The sequence below is a fragment of the Ceratotherium simum genome, chromosome 31, assembly GCF_057802395.1.
Source record: "Ceratotherium simum simum isolate JZ-2026a chromosome 31, ASM5780239v1, whole genome shotgun sequence".
In the NCBI taxonomy this organism is placed as follows: Eukaryota; Metazoa; Chordata; class Mammalia; order Perissodactyla; family Rhinocerotidae; genus Ceratotherium; species Ceratotherium simum.
This window is the reverse complement of record NC_141930.1, coordinates 8,035,577-8,057,169: the sequence shown is the minus strand read 5'-3', so window position 1 is coordinate 8,057,169 and position 21,593 is coordinate 8,035,577.

The window sequence follows — 21,593 nt, the reverse complement described above, 5'->3', positions numbered from 1 at the left end:
ATTTTGGAAAGTACACTGCCCATTTCTATCTGTAATGTATAACATACTGTAACTTGAGCTTGATCTTTAAATATACGAAAGAGAGACTTTCTACGACGTATGCAGGAAACCCTTCCCACTTCAGGCAGGTCAACAAAATCCAGGGTAAATTCAAAAATAGTCCCATGCAATAGAAAGCACATTATGAAATTGTTTTGTTTCAGATTGAAGACATTTTTAAAACATTTTGAAGTTGGGAAGTCTTTTTTCACATTAACTGGATGAAATATTTTTCAGTAAAAATAAGGGGGAACAATGACGGTAAGGTTTCATTTAAATATGCAAAATCAAAAAGATCATGGAATGAGGATTATAACTGCTGTTTATATAATATTTGAGACAATAAATGATATGAATCTTTTAGAAAAGCAATCAAAAGGTGCATCATTTTGCGAAGTAGCTTTGGCCAGTGTTTTTAGTACTTGGATCCTAAGGATGGTCGGCTGTGACAGTGGCCGTCCAGTATGTTAAGCTCCAAGACACCAATCCCATAACAGACCATACTTCCTGGCAGGTACGAAGCTATTTAAGAAATATGCTTGCTGTGGATGCAATCAGTGGAACCTGTCTTTTGAAATGATGTCTGGCTTTAACCATAGTAGTTTCTTCTGGAGACACTAGAGCATTATTTTCTTCTTTCACAATAATTTATCCTAAACCGAGAAGCCATTTGGGAATAGAAAAAAACCAAGAATGTGAATGTTTATTGTTCTACTCAGATGGAGAATCACCAGAAGGAAAACAGAGTTCACAGCACACTCACTTTTAATATTTCTCGGGTGGACTTCCCCGGACAGTCTGATTTCGCAGGACTTCCCCAAGTAAACGCTTGTGTTCTGGGCATGCTGATCTGTCTACAGTAGTTCTCAAAGTGTGATTTCCCAGACCAAGAGCATTGGCATTACCATGGAACTTGCTAGAAATGCAACTTGTCACACTTCACACCAGACCTACTAAGTCAGAGACTCTAGTGTGGAGCCCAGGGACATGTACTTTAACAAGTCTTCCAGATGATACTGATGGAGGTTTGAGAGCCACTAGTCTTCAGCACATGGTCTGCCTGGTTCTCACACCATTCATTTTTCCTTCCTATTAATGCCCCTCATTCAGCCCTAAGCATCTAACTAAACCCCTCTCCTCCTCAAGTCTGGCCCAGCTATTTCATCACATTCTGCCAACTTTCTTACTTGAAATAGCATTTATCATTTACACATCATGATTAAGTACTACCTATATCTGAAGTGATTTAAGCACACTATGACTTACGTTGTCCTCTAAATTATTTCTTCCCTGTGTTTGTTTTATCATTTCAACTGAAGTGATAGCCTCCTGGAGGCAGGAGCTATGTCTTATATACTATTTTACTTCCCACAGCATCTAGCAGTCCTTAAGCCTTTGGTCTATCTCCTAATATGCCCTTTTCTTCTTTCCACCGACTTCCATATATCCAAATTCCACCTATTTTTCAAGATTTAGCTCAAATGGCACTTTCTGTGACCTGGCTTCTTCTCTATAGAAGTATTTTTCTTCCCTGGAAAAATCACAACTTTATTTTTTTTAGTTTTCCGCTTCATATTACAGTTAGTTGTTCGTGTCTTACCTCTCTCACCATTGAAGATGGAGATAATTGTTCTAAACCACTCTCTTAAAAAAAAAAAAAAAAGGAAGAAAATAATTTAGCATGCCTCAGGGTATGCATGTATAATTAGCTTATTTTCGCTCAATATTTATAACTCTGATTTTGGTAATCCGACTATTTACATAGGAAGTACCTCTCACATTTCAGAGACTCAGGATTTCTCCTAGGCACATTGGGGGTCTTCGTGCTGGAGACGATTGCGGCAATTTGTGTGGTCTGATAAGTGATCTCAGAAGATTAGACGTGAAGTAACAGGAATCTGCAGGAAATCGGGCCATAAGGAAACCAGGGCGACTTGCAGTCACATCAGGGAGGAAGCAAAGAGCCTCACCGCGGGGTAAGGACCAGTAGCAGAAGGCTTAATTGTTACCATGTCGTGGTGTGAACCCACTGTGCCGCTGCCCAAGCTAATGGGAACCTGATGCCGCCAGCTTCCTGAAAGCCACCAGTCTGACTTCAAACACAGCAGCCTGTCCTGCAGGATCGGGTGGGCTGGAGTCATGGGTTTGTTTCCTCTCCAACAAAGGCGTCCCTCCCCACCCCCACCCCCGTCTCCATCAGCTAAAATGCCCTGCACCGGGACCCTGCCAGGGCTCTGGGACCACCCCTCCTGTTTTCCCCACGTAAGATTTAGTTCTAACCCCTCCCTCCCCGAAAGTTGCAGACTTATCTCAGTAGCCCCCAAGGCTCTGTGCTTGCAGACCCCAGAGTGTGAGAAAGCTCACAGGTCATTTGCCAGCACATTCCACTTGGCCAACTGGGAATGTGTACCACGTCTACATGAGCACGTAGTGAAATCAGGTATTGAGAACTGATCATTGATGGGAATGGGCAATGCCAGGAAAGAGTCCACGGGTGGGCTAATCCATCGAGGTCTGGTTCTCGTGTTTCCACCTGCATCTTCACTTCTGTTTTGCCCCTGGCTCCTGACAAGAAAATGCCAAAGTATGTGACTGGAAAAGTGTTTACAGTCCCTGGTGTTGGGGGTGAGCCCAAAGCCCTCGAGGCAGGCAAGCATTATCCCCGGTCTCCTCTCTGAGGAGGAGGGGTGTTCTGGAACTTGAATCTTCCTGGGCTCTTTTTCTGACTTCAATTCCCACAGGCAGCCTTAGTGTTTTTCCTTTGCTGAGATTTCTCAAGTTCTCTTTTTTACATCTCTTATCGACATGTAAACTCCACACTAGGGTGAAAAGGTAGGTGTTTAAGATAGACAGCAACAGCTGGGATAAACTGTCTCTTAAAAGGCTGTCTGAATGAAATGCATTGCTTTATATGTGGGGCATTTGTAAGCAGAATGGGAATGAAACTTGAGAAGATTATATGATAACCAGACTATCTCCTGTCAAGAGAGAGAGTGTTTCTCTAATAACACAAAGATGAGCTTCTAGATAGCCTACCAGATAGCCGTCTTCCGCCCAGCGTCTCCCATCATAAATCTTCGTTCTTACTCAGGTTTTCTGTAGATTTTTGAGGATAGAGCTCATTTCCCTGGAGAGACAGGCCTAAGGAAAGATCTGGAATTCCTCCAGTTAAAAAAAGCCACCATTCTGCTTCATCAACATTTGTTCCATCAGAATCAATATCCTGCAGAGGGTGGTTCTCATTGTTCTAAAGTCTGTTTGCAGGTGGCAGAGCAAAGATATGGTTCCTGATAAAGATTTGCTGAAAAGGAAAAGAAAATATTCCTCAGAATAGCAAAAAAGCCTCCCAAACTCTCCTTTTGCAAATAAGATTCCTTTTGTGAGATTCTGCCTGGGTTTGCATTCTCAAGAAATTGCAGTAACCTAACAGGCAATAGATAACTTCCTGGAGTTATCTGTTATTTCTCACTGAAAGGGCTCAGCCACTTACTAAGCATCTAGTAAGTTACTGGTCCTCTTTGAATCTTCATTTCTTTATCTTTGATAATAGTTGCCTACCCTGCAGGTTATGGATGAGATAGTGTGTGTGAAATTACCTAGCCCACAGTGGACACCCACGAGTAAGCTCCCTACTTTACTTGGTTTATCCCCAGACTGGATAGGATGGGGATAGGTTTTAGAATCTGAACTGGGTTCAAGTTCTGGCTACTTTATTTTTCATGAGGTGTCTTTTGACAAATCCCTTAGTCCAGTATCTTCCCTGAACTTCAGTCTCCTCATCTGTCAAAATAAGATAATGATACCTCTCTTCAGTTCAGAAAGGGCTGATGAGAACCAAATGAACAAATATAAATCTTGTAATAGACATCTGTACATTTGTAAACTGTAAAGCACATAAATGTTAATAGTTATAATCATTAATATTCTTCACAATTGAATAAATACATAGAATACTATTGAAACTACAAATATACTTAAGAAATCAAAGAAAAATAATTATTGCTATCTTGTTCTAGTTTTGACTGGTTTTGTTAAAATGTTGACTCTTTTTGAAGAAGGCTTTTGTAGCAAAGCTATGCCAACTGAGATAATAAAACACATGCTCTTGAGCTACAAGGAAGAAACCCAGAAAATGAAAGTCTCTCCAAGTTCAAAATATGTGGAATACCCAAATAATTCATGAAACTCCATTTGAGTAGAAGATTATTCGTGTTCGTGGCCACTCATCTTTCTCTGTTTGGGCTCCCTTTCCTTCCTGAAAAGGATCCTGGCGCTCTGGGGTCCCGCGTAGGTGGAACAGCTGGACATCCTCCCCGTCTCCTGGTGTCACAGCTTATCAGTGTTGACGGACAGAGCACATAAGGCCTTGCCTGCCTTACTGACCAAACAGAAAACGAACTTCTCTATTTCTACTGTGCTCTTTTCTTCTTGCGAAGGAAAGAGAAACTTTACTTATGACACTGAAATTTGTAGGAAGTAATGAATGCGTTAATGTCACTGGGCAAATTCCATCCTTGGACTTCACTGTACCTCTCCAAGTCTTAGGAGCTCCAGAGTCTAACACAATCAACTTTTGATAACCCTCAAAAGAAATAGCATAGATTTTATGAAAATCATAGGCACACAGAACCCTCCTTTTGATTTATTTTAACTAGGAGTAGGAAGCTTGAACAATCTGTGAATTGAAGAATGTGCATATCAGATAAAGCAAACACATGATACAAATGGAACACACACACACCCCTACAATCCACTGATAAGTCATTTCAGAAAATGTTAATCTCTGTAAATTTTGACTTGGGGTTGAATGTTTCAGATTTCCAAATATATATGATATGTGGCAAGGTTTTAGTGAAATGTATTGCTTTTAAGTTAATTTACATCTCAAATGAGAAAATAAGCATAACTCTGAAGAAGTCTGAATTCACTTTCTTATAATAAGATTAATAGGTAAAAATCAATGAATTTCTTTATTGTTTATTCCATAAATACTTAGTGAGCACTTACTGTGTCTCAGGTGCTGTGCTTGGTACTGAATATACACTGATGAATAAAACAGATATGGTCCCTACTCTCAGCTCTGGCACTCTGATATTAAAACCATGCAGCTTCTCTCCCTTTGGTCTAAGGAAGGAGAGACTGGTACAAGAAAACTATCTCCACCCGCATGGTCACTTCCACTACAAACTAGCCCAACGGGTAGAAAAGAGTCTCCTTTGTCACTTGTCAAGGCAAACCTGAGGCCATCAGAGCAGCAGCCTGGCGTGGCCATCAAGAGCACAGGCTTGGAGTCAAACTGTCTGAGTTGCATCCTGGCTTCTCCACTCTAGCTGTGTGCTCTTGGGCAAGATACTTGATCTCCCTGTGAATCTGTAAAATAGGGGTCATATTAATACCTACCTCATAGGGCTGTTGTAACGATTAAGCCAAAACATAAAAAACCCTTAGAACAGTGCTCAGAAAACAGCAGGTGCTCAATAAATGTTAGCAATTGTTACTCCTATCTGATCTCATCTCCCATCATGGCCCCACACACAGCCTGGGTCCAGGCAGGATTACTTCCATTCTCAACATCCGCCACAATTTCCCTTGCCTGCCCTCTCCCCTCAGCCCCTCCATGCTTTTACACATGGTGTTTCATCAGCCTGGATTGCCTTATCGTGTCTTTTGTTCCCAGCAAGCTTTTCTTGTATACTTCAAGGCTCAGCTCAAGCTGCTTACCCTGGGAAAATCTCCTTGCCTCTGACTGCCAGTGGTTGGGTGCCCCTCCACTCTGTCCAACTAACAGCTGTGCATAATTCTAACATGCTAATGCACACTGGACTCGAAGTGCTTAGCTGTGTGTTCCATCCCACCAGGATGGGGGCTGCTATGAAGCCGTAGGAGAGGCTTGGTCAATGGTTGTTAAATGAACAAATGAATTAGTGAGTAAACTGATGGAAGGAAGGAAGGAAGGAAGGAAGGAAGCAAGGAAGCAAGGAAGCAAGGAAGGAAACCTGGAACAACCCAACTGGGATACTTGATTGTAACATGTGGAGCTCTGAGCCTGATGGTTATTGCCTCCTGCATATTCTGCAGTGCTCTGTCATTGGCCTAAAGACATAAAAGCAACCAGAGGGCCGGCCCCGTGGCTTAGCGGTTAAGTGCGCGCGCTCCGCTGCTGGCGGCCCGGGTTGGGATCCCAGGCGCACACCGACTCACCGCTTCTCCGGCCATGCTGAGGCTGCGTCCCACGTACAGCAACTAGAAGGATGTGCAGCTATGACATACAACTATCTACTGGGGCTTTGGGGGGAAAATAAATAAATAAATAAAATTATTTAAAAAAAAAAAAAGGCAACCAGAGATTGAGCTAAAAACAGGGAGCAGCTAACTTTTTATGTGACTTGACCATCCATGAACTCGGACCACATCGGAGCCCTGCAAGCAGTCTTAAGACAGATCTGCACTAACCCTCTGTTCTTAAGCACGTGAACCCCTGCGTTTCTCAAGAGGGATGGTTATCCATAGCTTTAAGTGTATATCAAGTCTGGAAAGTGCAGTTCCCCTTGGTAGCAGTTGCTTCATGGTGCTTCTCAACAGAAATGATCTTTCTTAAGCTGCAATTCAAGCCCATGATTGTTGTCTTCAAAATTGGTTCATTCTTTCAATCTCTAGTTCACCAACAGCATTAGGTTTTGATTAACTATTTGCACTCTCAATGAAAAAATGAAACGTTAACTTCCCAATACCAAAGACCCCAGGGACATCCACATTTTCCAAGCACAGGCTGAGAGGGGAGAGAGGAGATATTATGTTTGAAAATCATGGAGACCAGAGTGTTATAATAAAAAAAAAAGTCACAGATGGACTCATTCATCGAGCCCTTTGAAAAGGGTAGGTATTGTGTTCATCGGCATAGAAGTTTCAACTAGCAAGAGCTTTTAATTTCCCCAATCTGAACAGAAACAATTAAACATTAGAAAAACAAAGTATAGTTTTTCAAGTCTCAAAACTGAGATCTCCGTATCCTGTTCTTATTTTCTCTCTCACCTTTCTTAGTCTTCTGCATATAAACTCACTTTTGCTTCATAATGAGCTATACCCATATCTTGATGTCTGGTGCCCCAGGTGATCTGTTTCCATTTTAAGGAATAAGACTTTCTGATGGCTGTCCTCAAAATGGGTTCATTCTTGTACTTGCTCATTCAGTAATTATTTGTTGATCGAGGGCAGATATTCTAGTAGGCAAAGGAGATAAAATATTGAGCACAATCTGCCCTCTCCCCTGAGAAGTTTTGATTAGCTTGTGATTTCCTGGTGAGAGACGATTTGCATGTGTGTACCTAACTTTGATAAATGTATTTTGAAAATATTCCACAAGAATGGAATTTTTTATAAAATTTAACGTTTGATAAAATGAAATACTTGTGTCCTCTAGCACAGTATCTGGGAGATAATAGGCACACGGTTGACATCCATTTCTTTTTTCCCTACCTTTGAAAATCAAGTCGTATTTAAGATAAATTTGGGGTGTTGATGTTTCTGGCAAAGCATCAAATTCTCCTGCACTGAGAAGCTATCTGGTAGAGAGTACAAGGGCACGGTCTTTGGCAATACCTCATGTGGCTTTCAACCCTGGTTCTCTCTGCCTCTCAGGAGAGCAGTCATGGCAAGGCAGTTGCTTAAGCTTTCTCTTTAAGTTCCTCCTCTGAAAAAATGGGAGAAATGATACCTATCTCACCGAGTTGTAAGATTACTTGAGATAAAGTAGGTAAAGCTTTGTTCATATGAGTCTGGCATCAACTGTAGCTACTATTTAATGTAAAGAATCATCATCCCCAATCTATCTGCTTTGGGAGATCAGCTTATTGATAAAAATATGATTTTCTTAAGGCAAAACATGCCTATAATTTGCAACCAAACATCAACTCAAGAATGGAGGACTGCAGGATTCTGGCATCTTTGTCACCTTTCAAGACATACTGTGACAACCACCTCTCCCCCGAAAATCCTTCCCTGCCCTAGCAGAAAGGAGCTTGTACCACACGCAGCCCGGTGCGCACTCTTTCAACGTGATGGATCCACATCTTGCTCTGTAGTCATCTAACTTCCTTATCCAAGAGGTTTATCAAGTCTGAACTAGACTGTAGGCTCTTTCGGGTTCTCACTGATGTTTTCTCTCTTTGTTAATGTATCCTCCCAGAGCACTGCCTTCAGACTACAACTTCTGGGACCAAGGTACCGACTGGAGATCCCCATCCCAGGGAGAGCCGTACTCTACTGTCAGCGTGCCCATGCCCAGCAGCCACTCTGTGGGCACACCCCATTGCCTTTATTGGTCTTCTCTTGGTTATTGTTTTCTCTTAGTTCCATGAATCCACTCTAGCCCAGTACACAGTGGGCAGTGCACTTTATTTTGCACAGCCTATAACTGAGGGAAGCCAATGGCCTCCCCTAAAATTACCTTTGGAAAATTTTAATATACAACAGTAGTGCTTGAATCTGAGGGAGTCTTGGACGCTTGAAAATCTGTTGAATACATAAGGGCTTTCTCCCAGGGGCTGGGAGAAATACATAACATTTTTACATATAAATTTTTAATACAATTTCAGATGACTCACAGACCCCCTGCAGTCTTTCCCTGCACCCCTTTGGGTCTCCACCGGATCTAGGAGAATCCAGGACAGCTCTTGAGTTCTTGTCAGGATTCTCAGTGTCTCTTTTTGTGAATCATGAGAAATCCGAACAAGTGGTGAGCTCTGCAGAATTCAGACAGTGAGTTGGATCCCACACAGTGACCCTGTCTCTGCTCTGGGTGTCTCTCTTTTACAGAGAGGTGATAATTCATCCTACTGGGGACATCCTGACCAGTTTCCTCAGGCCCAGACATTGTGCAAACTCCAGAAGCTTCTCAGTCCAAGAAAAGGAGCATTATGCAGAAAGCACACTGCATGGTAATAAACACAGGTCTTTAGTGAGCCGTTGTTTGAGGTCATTTTCTCATCAGCAGCAGCGGGCTCAAAATTGATGTGCAAACCAGAAGATTAGGGAGTGCTGGGCAGCCTCGGGGACTGTTTTCTGCCTGGTTCAAGGGAAGCTGCTGTAGGAATTTTTGCCTCCAGCCTCTTGTTGAGTGACGGGGAAAGAAAAAAGGATCACTTGAAGGCTCCCCAATTCAAACGGCGTGCACAGAATGCCAGGCCCTCACTGCCCTGGAGAAAGCCACTCTGGTGCCAGCTTAGGAACAAATGTGTTCCCACTGTCTCCTGGAAAGGCTGTCCCCACCCCTGCTGAGGGGGTGGATTTCAAAGCAGCTGACTTCTTGCCCTTTTTAATAGGACTGCAAGTGTTCCTGTTTTAATTCTAAAACTTTCCCCCAATTTTCCACCCCTCAAAGCCTCCCAGAGAAAAGCTGGTATTCTGGGTCACTGAAATGGCGTCAGATTATTAAACAGAGAAAGCAGATTAGATGGATGGTTCATAGCAGCAAACACAGTTATGGTATTGAAGGCTCACGCTGCATGTTAATGAAATGCTTAAAGCATCAAACCCTAAAGGTACCACTTAAAACCACCAAAATCCCTCCTGGAGTGTGCCTTCTGCAGCTGTAGATCTCAAAGTTCCATGTCTTTCCCAGACTTTCATAATCATGCTTTTCCTCTTTTAAAGATACACACAGACTCCCTCCCAAACCAGGGTGTGTTTTAAATGCAGACCTCCCCATCTCTCCCTGACACCACGGAGCCTTTCAGTCCAAAACCCCAGAGTCTGCGTAGTCTGGCCCGCACGCTGGGGAGAGGTAGACAGTAATTAAGTTAGCTGTGAGCTGCTGTGAGCTGACTTCGGTATTTCATCGCAGCTGCCTGCCTCCATCTCCCGGCCGCCCTCCCACATCTTCCTATGAGACCGGCTGTGTGTGTGAAGGAGGTGCTGTTTCCCACAGCTCTGATCTAATTCAGCTGAAACTCAATCTCCGTGTGACCAACCTCAGCCAGCGCTCTCCCACCCGCCGCCGGGCTCCCCTCTCCAGGATGTGTGTGCTGCCCATTGACGCTGTCAGCCTCCCCTCCAGCCGCCCCTGGGTATAGACTTACGGTGTCAGTGGGCCAGCCTTGGGGGCTTGCCTGCTGCCCGGACGCTCACCCCTCATCCCCAGTGCTCTGACAGGAGACACCCTATACCTGCCACTCAGCGGGTTGAATGGGGCTCGTGAGTTATCGCTGGAGAAAAGGCAGCTGAGCCAGATGAGGCTGAGAACCTGAAACAGATGTAAAAGACATCAGGCTGAGTTTTCCGTGGGTCTTCAATGCCCAGAAAGATTTACGACCCCTTTTAACCCTCTTTTAACATAGGTTGAACTGGGCTTGTTTTATAGCAAGGAATCAAGCCTGGCAGTCATACAGAAAATCAACAGGCGACAGAGCCTGCCCTGGGGTCTGCAGATCCTTGCTTCCTTTATTTGTCCTCTCTCCCTTAAGCTCCATCCCTTAGCCTCTGCATTCGGTGGGGATATTCCGTCACAACCTCTTTTTAACTCTCCATCCCCAGCTAGACCAAAGCTACCAGTTCTTTGACCCTAAATGGTGTTCCATTTGGGTATGCATCTTTATACTGAACAAGGAAGTGATAAATATCTTTTAGAAAGATGGAGATTGCAAGGGGCCAGCACTGGCCAGTGATGCAGTGGCCTTGGCTTTTTTTTTTTTTTTTTGGCTTAATTGTCACATAATCACGTTATACTGGATCAGGCGCACTTTCTTTTGATGGAGAAAGCTTTGAACTGTGCTCTGCACTTCCTGCAAGAGGATTTCTACCTCGGGGCAGGGAGGCACAGGAAGGCAGAGGTTTGTGGGTGCCTTTTACAAGCCCTGTGAAGGGAAAGGGAAGGGGTTTACAAGGATGTCATAATTAGGAACAATGTGTCAAGGCAAGCAAGCACCTCCCGAACCTGACCCTGCTCATCTCATGGGCTGCCTCAGGAACACGGGAAATTCAGCACGGCCTCTGCCCTGGGCACCGAAGCCATTTTCCAATGCAAAGAAGCCCAGTGATCTTGCCATCTTTCCTAAATGTACATGGTGGGAAGGTAACAGGCAAGGTCACACGTTTATTTTTACTGTTATTATTTTTTTAAAGATCGATGCAATTTGCATGCAAAGATTCCTTTTGGCCAACAACCAGCTAGCTTGCTTATCTTGATATATAGATAAGAACAGGCAGGTGAGCTGGAAAGTGTTTCCCTCACCTCCTCCAGACCCCCAGCGTCTGGGTCGTGCCATCCTGGAACATCAAAACTGTCCAGCACGCTGAAGAGAAATGCTCTATTTGAATTCAGTCTCAGAGAGGGTTTACAGACTACTGTGTCTTTTTTTTTTTTTTTTTTTTTTTGGACAGTGAGTAATTACGCGCAGAACTAAGAAGAAGTCTTGAGCACTTAAAAAAATTTTTTTAATTTACTCTGGTCACAGTTAGGCTGTCTCGTGGAGGGAGGTGTCATGGAATAAAGAAACACGGTTTTGAGGGAGGAGACTCTCCCCTGCCTGGGGAAGAGGAAGATTCCTGCAGCCAAGCTCAGAAATAATGGTCTCCCAGAGTCCTGAGACAACTGCCCGAAATGTTAACACATCAATCTTAAGGGAACAAGCCTGCCTTTTACAGACTTAATTTCATATAATTATTTCAGAGTTTGAGTCTTTACAAGAAAGAAGGAGTTGAGGGAAAGGATCAGAAAATTGAAGGGGATGAACAGAAGAGGAATGAGATTTTCTTTGTTTTGGAGATTCCTACTTCTGCCCCGCTGCCCTGGGCTCTGTCTGTGCTTTCACCTTTTAGGAGCAAATGCACAGCACACGCAGCAGCATGGGGAGCAGCTCGGAAGGCACTGATTTCAGCTCAGGTCTATTTTTAAGGGCCACTTTAATAAAGCTTTGTCTTATGTTTTGGGTCCTATAACACCAAATGTGCAGCAAAATGAGGCCAGAAGACCTGCGTGCCAGTCTCGAGTCCTGGCTACTAAGTTACAGTGCAGTTTGGCCAAGTCATTAAGCCGCAGGGGAATCAATTACATCTCCAATGTGGAGGTAATAATACCACCCCCTGCCTGCCTCAGAGGGTTATATATAGGAAAACACTTTGAAAGGTTAAAAATGCTGCTATACAAATTAAAGGTGTTATTCTTACAATAATAAAGTTTAACTATGATTAGTATTCTGTAAGTATCTAAGTTTAACTATTACTAACATTCACAGAAGAGTCAGATGCATAGAATCCGGTAAGTGAACAAAAAACTTAGACATCATCTAGTTGATTCAAAATGCAAATTACAAAGCACCATCCTCCAGAAATCTTGACTCAGTAGGTGGAGAGTCCAGCCCTGGATTCTGTATTGTAAACAGACACCTTGGGAGAGTCAGAGGCAAACAGGTCAGCATCCCAACATGGAGAAGGACTTTGTTTTGCAGAATGAGGATGTTTCTCGTCCTCCACTCCCTGAGCATGCCTATGCTCCCATTGGGGCTGGGTGCGAGAACACAGCACATTACTTTCACATCTCTTCATTAATATTTCAGAATCTACAACGTGAAGGACTGGAAAGAAACAAAGCAGAATGGGGGATTATGTAGATGGGTTTGGTTTCCCTTTAATGATGAGAAAAATGCATGTCTGCTCTGAGCGGATGATAAATTGATCCAGAAAATGTTGCACAAGTGTTCTTTGCTAAGCTGCAGGGTCAAAGTCAACAATATAAAAGAAAATATACCTCCGTTTAGTTGAAAAGGACTTATGTTCAAGGCATTGCACAATGGGGCTGGTATGGGTTACACTCTGTCAAATGGCCCTGTTCATTTATTCAGCTTTCCACAGAACTCTGCCAAAGAGGACAATAAGGGAGAGAGAGAGGCTTAGCTCTGTGGTCACAGTTTGTTTTTGCACCTGTGGTTTTTTTCTTTTAATGACAATAGTTTGAGAACATCATGACGATTTTTTTTTTTTTTTTTTTTTGGTGAGGAAGATCAGCCCTGAGCTAACATCTGTTGCCAATCCTCCTCTTTTTGCTGAGGAAGATTGGCCCTGGACTAATATCTGTGCCCATCTTCCTCTACTTTATATGTGGGACGCCGCCACAGCATGGCTTGATAAGCAGTGAGTAGGTCTGCACCTGGGATCCGAACCTGCGAAACCCGGGCCACTGAAGCGGAGTGCGTGAACTTAACCACTATGCCACCAGGCCAGCCCCCATGACAATATTTTTAATGATAGTCAGTGAAATAGTTTGTATGTGAAGTTAGGATAATGAAATGAAGAAACTCTCATCAAAGGAATCTCTTTTTAGTAGCAATTGCCTCCTCTAGAATTAAGTGAAAACAAAGAATGAAGCCGCGGAAGAAGTTTCTAGAAAGACAGATGACTCCTAGAAATCTGGGAGTAAATTTTCACAAACGTTAAACTCATTTGTCTTGCAGCTTTCTATTTACTAAAACTTTTGTTCATGAAAATGAGCGAAAACATTAACAAAAATGGCCTCTGGGAAATCAAAATAGAGAACTGGCAACGTCTTCAGTTTCTCATAGAAAACTCTCAGGTCCCTCCTCACAATTCTTCACACACAGTTCTAATACATGTGCACATGTGCTCGAGTGTGTACATGTGTGTGTATATTGGTCTAGGCCCACAGTAAACAATGAAAATTAGAAAATTTGGGTGGAATCATTTCTGAAGATAGGTGCATTGATAACCAGAAGTGATAGGTGACGGCCTGATAAAAAGCAAGGCGACAGAGAGTCTATTTAAAGGTTTACAAAATAACTTCAGAATCACAGAAATCTAGGACCCTTTATACCCGCCAAAGACCCCCAGGGCCCTGCTGGATTGCAGCAGAGTACCAAACCTTTGTTCTCTGTGATGATCCCAAGACATCAAGAAAAAGTTAAATTACGTTCTATTTCCTCTGTTTAAGAAGCTACTAAACAATGTATTCCGGAAAGATTTCCATTAAAATGGTTAAAATTAAAGAAGTTTCCATACTGCAAGTGGCAAATCCTTATCTTTCCAGAACTCTCACTTATTCAAAAATACTTTCTTTCCAAAGTTTCTGGCTAAGCAAGGTTTGTCTAAGGAGGTGAGATTGGGGCTGGGGGAAGGAGGAGGAACAGCTGTTTTGAGTTAAACAAGAAGCATGTTAATGACAGCACGGGAGTCAGAAAGAGCCTGGGGTTTAGCCTGCTGGTCAAAGAAGTGAGGTACTAAATGGTGGAATGAAAACAATTATTCAGGGTCTCTGATAATGGCCGTGAGGAGGGAGATTCGGAAGACAGCATTGACGAATGAGGTATCCATGGCATAAAACCATCCCCCAAGCCTTCAGCTCGGCTGGAATAGGAAGTAGGCGATGGTGCCCATACACCGGATGAAGAGGAGCTGTGGAAATGGCCCGTCTGACTCACCAACGTTTGGGCTTTACAGAGAGAGATTTTCTGAGAAAGATGATAACCCAAACTGCAGATGGACCATGTCAAGGACAAGAGGGCAGAAATGAGGAGGCTTTCAGCGGAATATTAGTGATAAACACAAATGTCATGATTACTATGAAAGTTACAGGCACTGGAGACACGAAGAAAAAAACCTAGTAGGTCATTTTATCTTTACAGTGGTTCCTATAAGGGGGTCGGCAGGTCGTGGCAGAAACTACCAGTTAATTATCTCTGCTTGTCTCTAAGTCTGCAGGATGCCTCTAGTCAGCGAGCTCCAGCCTCTTTGCAAGGAGACCCTGAGCTTACTGGTGCCGACTGGGAAAGGCCAGGAATGTGGAGGAGGATTCCCAGCTCTAACCTTCCTGAGGAGAGGAGAGAAATGGGCACCAGGTGCCCCCACCCCCACATCCTGCTTGCCTCCCTGTCCTGTAGCTACCTCCCGTAGACTCTGACAACTCCCCCAACACCTCTTACTGACTGGGGAACTCTGTCTCAATGGAAACAGGACTGGGACTAAACTGTCCCTATTTTGGAAGTGGAGGAGTGTACAAGGAACACAGTCAGGAGGAAAAACTACTCTCATAGACGCTAACCCTAATTTCAGCCTTAACCCTCTCCCAAGCCACTTGACAAGAAGTAGCCACGTTTAAGACTTTGAAACATAAATCCTTCAAAAAACTTTTTCCAATTCTGTCACATCATCTAATTTATGCTGTAGATTATAGGAAATACAAATACACAATAAATATGTTTAAAAAAAAAAAGTTAGGAGTTCATGGCCACCAACAAACCCCTGTATATAAATAACTCCTAAATCCAACTCTCTCCTCAGCCCTGGACCCATATTTCCAATTGCCTACTGGAATATCCCATAACTTCTCAACTCTTTGTAGTTGAATTTGCCTTCCTCCCAATGCAGGTCTGTTGTCACCTTTTCTGTCTGGTAAGTTCTTGAGATGAGGTAAGTCTAACAGTCTGGACAAGCATAAACACATCTGTGCCACCACAGTGTAGAGACAGATTGGAATGGGCTATTCTCAAGGACATTTATAGGATTTAGAACTCAGAGAGCAGTGCAGACCTACTCAAGGATATGTGTGCCATGGTCCCGCACACCAGCAATTCTCCTGGATCTTGAGTACTTGAGGTACAGGATAACAAGACAGCAGGAGCACGGAACAGGCACTAACAATAGTTTTTATGACTGTTATAGTCATTTAAGTATACAGCCCTGGGGATTTTCCTTGACAGAAATATAATATAAGAAAAGCCTGGCATTGGGTGCTCACCTCTCCATTCTGGGCCCTTTGCCTTGAGGGTAGAAACCTGCTCACTCACTGTTCTAAAAATGATCCTGCCCACATAGTCTTTCCTCATAGGCTCATAGAAAGCAGAGCCTGAAAGGAACATTAGAGGTCTTCTAGCTCTGCCCCTTTTGTACAGATGAGGTCATGGAAACTCAAAGAGGCACTATGCCCACAGTCACAGAAATCCAGAGGCAGAGCTGTAACTAGAACCAAGGTCATCTTTGGTGTTCTGCTCTCCTTTCTGCTTGCATAATCACCCAATGATGAAGAAAAATTACTACCCTCACAGGGATATTGACACTTCAACAGGGTCAAAAGAATCAGGCTAACCCGGCTCTAAGGGTCGAACATCAGGCATCAACCACAAAGCAGAGCAGGTGTTTACAGCTAGCCATCATGAGGCTCCATTTTCTAGAATGCGTCTCTTTCAACATCACAGAGGTCTAACGTTTATACAAAGCTTCACCGTCTTTTAAACTCCATTCAATATTAATGCCTTCACAGGTGAAGAAAACACCTAAATGGACTACATTGTACTACTGCACAGTCTACCTGTCGGAATAGGATTCAGCATGTAATCTGGGTTTTCCTCCTATACATGCGGTAATCTGCATTTTCCCCCAAAGAAAATTGAGGCTAATAAGAAATTCTCATTTCCTTTTCTAGTTGTTCTAGGTATATTGTTGCCAATTTACTGATTGCTTAGCTACACAATTGAGCAGCAGGAGGGACTAACGGTTTGGGGTGAGGTCATGGACTTGGGCTTGGCCCAGATGTCTGTATTTACTCACCTTGGTGATTGTCAAGCCATTTCCCCTGGGTGGCCTAAGGAGATTGCAAGAGAGCCAGCATGCCTAGTAGTAAGCACTGCTTCCTCAATGTAACCTCACTCTCTTCTCAATCCCCATCCTTTCTGCTTTAAAGGTTTGGAAATAGCTTTGCCATTTCCATTTACCTACATCCCTATCTTCCCCACTTCCTTCCCATTTACCTTAGCAGGGTAAATGCAAAAGAAGCTATATTCGGAAGATGTGTGTCTAGCACATCATAGGTATGCAACAAGCACCCTGACGTTATTCTCATGATTAGTATCCTTTCCTCTGTGCCTATGAATCAAGAAGTCCTGGGGGCCGGCCTAGTGGCATAGTGGTTGGGTTTGGTGCACTCTGCTTCAGCGACCTGGGTTTGCTGGTTCGGATCCCGGTCGCAGACCTACACCACTCATCAAGCCTTGTTGTGGCAGCATCGCACATACAAAATAAAGGAAGACTGGCACAGATGTTAGCTCAGGGCCAATCTTCCTCACCAGAAAAAAAAAATCATCCTGGAGAATCTGGCATGGTATTAAATGACAGACATTCATGTAGGTTATACATGATAAACATGGAAATATTACTTAAACGCTAACAAGAGTAAGGATTATGATCCTAGATAGGGTTCTTGACATGATTCTAGATTCTAGAATGATTCATGCTTCTAGATAGGATTCATGACTCACAGAGTTTTCCACAGCTCCTAATAAGGAACCTACAGGATCTTTTTCACAAAGGATCCATCCACCAGCATGAGATTCAAGTTCTGTTCCATGTCTTTAAACATTTTGACTATTTTGCGGTCTATTCCATCATACCTTCCTGTTTGTTTTAAGATAAAATCTTCTCAAAACCTCTAATAAAATGGACGCCTCAAGAAGATGCATCAAGTTTATTCTCTGACTCTCAATAGCCCCTGTGATAGCACTGCATACTCCACATGAGAATTCAAACGTAACCATCAAGGGAATCATTGAAAGAGGTACCCACGCTCTCTGAAGGCCTGGGTTACAATTTTATTCTAAGCCTTTTTTTCCATCCATTTTAAAAATCTGACAGATGTTTCTGGTGAATAAGTGCACTAAAACTTTTGTAGTGCTATCCAGCCTGTGTGCCATTTTTTCTAAACTGTTTTTATCCACAATCTTGCTAAAAATATATTTATGTGTGTGTGTGTATATATATATATATAGGTATATCACATTTGTGAAACAGTAAAGGAATGATTTTTTTAAAAACTTACCAAAAAATATGTGCTTAAAATTTTTTTTTTTAATGCAAAATGAAAAACTCTGTAGAAAGTTTAGGAGACAAAGTTGTGGAAATCTCCCAGAGAGTAGTGCAAAAATATAAAGAAATAGAAAAGAAGGGGAAAAAAGATAAGACACTTAGAAGATCAGCCCAGGAGGTGAAATATGTGAAAAATAAAAGTTCTGGAATAAGAGAATAGCAGAAAGAGAGGAGACAAAATAATCAAAGAGATAATTCAAAAAAATTGACTTGAGTTTCTAGATGGAAAAGGTCTGCTAAGTGCTTAGCACAATGAGTGAAAATAAACCCACACAAAGGCACATCATATTTAAATTTAGACTGAGGACAAAGATTTTACAAATGAGAGAGAAAGAGAGCTGGAGAAGAAGAGTTCATGTGCTAATGATCACAAATCAGATGACCTCAGCCTTCTCCACAGCACTAGTGCACATGACCCAAGACAATGGAATGATGGGTTCTAAATTATTTCCCACCGTGTAAAATAACAACCAGATATGAAAACAGAATACAGATTTTTAAAATACACCTGTTATGGACTGAATGCTTGTGTCCCCCCAAAAGTCATATGTTGAAGTTCTAACCCCCATTGTGGCTGTATTTGGAGATGGGGCCTCTAAGGAAGTACAGTTAAGTCAGGTCATAAGGGTGGGGTCCTGATCTGATAGGATTAGTGTCCTTGTAAGAAGAGCCACCGGAGAGCTCGCTCGCAGTGTCTTGCCGTGCACCCACACAGAGGAAAGGCCATGTGAGGACACAGCAAGAAGGCGGCTGTCTACAAGCCAGGATGAGAGCTCTCTCCAACAACAGAATTGACCAGCACCTTGATATGGGACTTCCAGCCTCCAAAATGGTGAGAAAATACATTTCTGTTGTTTAAGCCCCCCAGTTTATGGTATTTTGTTATGGCAGCCAAGCTGACTAATACAATTTACCTCCCACTCATTCTTTCTCAGGAAGCTACTCAAAAACATGCCATAGAAAAGCAAGAGAGCAAAATGAGAAAGAGGAAGAAATGGGAGATGGGAAACAGAGAGGCGACGGGGATTCTGGGTGAACGGAGATCTGGGATGACCACTGATCACCAGCCATAGAGGGCACCGTCCAGACGGACGCTGCTCAGGCTCCTGGAGAAACTTCTTTAAGAAGATGAACTTGCTGGAATACCTAATATGAATGAACATTTTGAGAGGCAATTAGACAAATGATGGAGATTCTGAGTTGAATCTCTAAAACTATTTCTCAAAAATTAAAAAACTAGGGGCCAGGCCAGTGGTGTAATGGTTAAGTTCATGTGCTCCACTTTGGTGGCCCGGGGTTCGCAGGTTCGGACCCCGGGTGAGGACCTACGCACCGCTCATCAAACTGTGTTGTGGTGGCATCCCACATACAAAATAGAGGAAGATGGGCACAGATGTTAGCTCAGGGCCAATCTTCCTCACCAAAAATAAATAAATAAATAAATAAGCAAAGAAGAAAAACAAAACACTTGTTAGCCAGGGAAAACAAGAAATTGTATAGAAAAGTAATCACAGTTGTCTTAAGTGGCTCCACTATGAACAGCACACATGCTCATTATAAGGCAATGGAACCATTCAAGAGGGTGGGCGTGGGGAATGGGAAACGTATCCGGGTGGGATGGGGTAGGGGAGAAAAAAGAGCTAAGTCCTCATCTTCTGTAATAGGAAGTCAACACGCAACACCTAAAACTGAAGGGGGCATTGAGGTGTACCTCTGCTCTCACGTTATTTGGAGACCTGAAGGCAAATACCGAGTCGGCTGGGAGAGGAGAGTGCTTGCCTGTGAGGAAGGGGAGGGGAAGAGAGGTTGGGAGATTGCTGTTTCTCTTAACAAACCTCACAGAACTAGTTGACTTTTTAATTATGTGTACATATAACTTTGATAAAAATAAGAACTTAATGTTTGTGCTTTCAAACCCAAACGTCCAACCTCTCACTCCCACATCACAAGTTCATCTCTTCATGCCACGCACAAACCCCAGGGACACAAACCCCAGTGTCCCCTGTTATATCACAGCTTCTCATAATCTTGGTTTGGTTCCAGGGTGGTTTCTAGTAAAAGACGGCACATTGCAAATTGAGGATAAGGAAAAAGACAGAGGATAGTCAGAATTTTTTTCCCTTGCTATGTCTGAAAATGTCCAAATTAACTTAAAATAGAAATTACAGAATGATAGGTAGGAATAAATCCAAAGACGTCAGTAACTGTAATAAATCAGAATAGGTTACCAATTTCACAGAGTAAAGGTAGATGCTCAGCTTGAGTTAAAACCAAACCAAAAAAAATCCAACAGCTAGAACAGCACCGCAACCACACACACACACACACACACACAGCTCTCGTGACCTTTACACTAAAGTTTCCTCTGTCTCAGATGCTGTCTCACCTCTGTCCCCATCACCCAAGGATTCCCTCTGGAGAGCTTTTCTCTCCTCCTTCAGGCTCAGCTCAGGTGTAGCCTCCTCTGTGAAGCCTTTTCGGAGCTGCTGGCTGAGTCGGCTGTCCTCCGTGTTCCTACAACCCGGTGTGTGTATGCCCACATCCACAGCCATTGCTTTGACGAAAGTCCCCTCGAATTGCCTGCCTAGGAGCTCCTGTAGGGGGTTGCCCTGGGTGCCTCTCACACAAAGCTTGACACGCTGGATGCCCAGCCCTCCGCCTCAGCGGACAGGACCACAGAAGCATGGGATCAAGGAGAGTCAATCTACAGGTGGTCTGTAAGTGGGCTGGAATAAAAACCTTGCCCCACAGAGATAAGGCGGTTTTGTTAGACTATAGTATCCCCCCATCTGAAGCACCAGACTGGACACTTGGTACTGGGGGAAGAGGGTGAAAGACGCAAGAGAGTGTTCAGACCTCCTTTGGCAGTCAGTGGAAATCATTAGTAAGCACCACGACGAGTAAGCCGGAGCCCTGAGGTAGAGAACAGACACCTGGAGTAGAGTGAGATTATGGAACAGAAGTGGGAGAAGCGAAGAAGAACCGAGTCACCCCCACTGGTGTGCTGAGCGATGAGCAGTCATTCAAGCTGCCTGGGACCCTGTGCCTCTTCCCTACTTTTCACAGGGCATCCCAAGCTCCCAGAGGCCTGCAGGTAAAGCTGTTCCTGGTTCCATGGGATTCCAGTTGTCCTTAGGTGAGATATTTGAGTGGCCTTCTTGTGTCACTCACAGACACGACCTCTCGGCATTGACCATCTTGCAATGTCGTTCCTTGCTTGTCCCTCTCCCCCTCTAGACCGGAAGCTCGCTGAGGACACTGCTCTCCCTTCTAATTCTGTGCGCCTGGTAAACACAGTACCTGGTCATAGCAGGGATTAATACTTGCTGTTTGAGTAAATAAAAGGATGCATGATTAATGAACTGTCTTTTAAGTGTGTCCGCTCCACCCTGCGGATCTCACACCAAAACTTTCCCAAGAGCGGCAATCGGCTTTTGTTCACCCCTCAGGCCCTCATCCAGTTGGTCCTGGCACCAAGTGCACGTGGATGAAGGAAAAACACTTATTGGTGCGGATCCTCCGAAATACCTGCTAAGTATGCGGGAGGATTAGGAAGCTGATATCAGCGCTGAGGTCAAGATCTCCCCACTCAGTTGTGTGCATCCACGCATAATTAAATGTTAAGGCAGCGTTGTGTGGGTTTTTATAGAAATGAAAAGTACATGCAATTCTTCTGAAGGCTTGCTGATTAC